This window comes from Aegilops tauschii, chromosome 2 (assembly GCF_002575655.3).
Source record: "Aegilops tauschii subsp. strangulata cultivar AL8/78 chromosome 2, Aet v6.0, whole genome shotgun sequence".
In the NCBI taxonomy this organism is placed as follows: Eukaryota; Viridiplantae; Streptophyta; class Magnoliopsida; order Poales; family Poaceae; genus Aegilops; species Aegilops tauschii.
Genome location: NC_053036.3, coordinates 163,922,627 through 163,922,950, shown reverse-complemented (window position 1 = coordinate 163,922,950; position 324 = coordinate 163,922,627).

Here is a 324-nt window from a genome sequence, read left to right as displayed (position 1 = left end):
ATGCTAGTATTTCCATAGTTTCGAGTTTTCCATCAAGATATTAGTCACTCATGGTTGATATTTACTTTCAATCAAGTACACATAAGCACTATGTAACTAGCCTTGCTTATTGGTTTCCAAAGCCTAACTTTCACTCCTACTTACAATATGTAGAGTATTTAACAAAAAACTACCACTTTCAACCAGCCCTAGGAAGAAACTATTGTACAAAAAATAGCAAAAACATACCCAAAATTTCTTAATCCGTGCCAAAAACTACTACCTTGTGCCGATTAGGCTCGTTTAAACCCGTTTATGACAGGGTTGGCCCACACGTACGTGCTG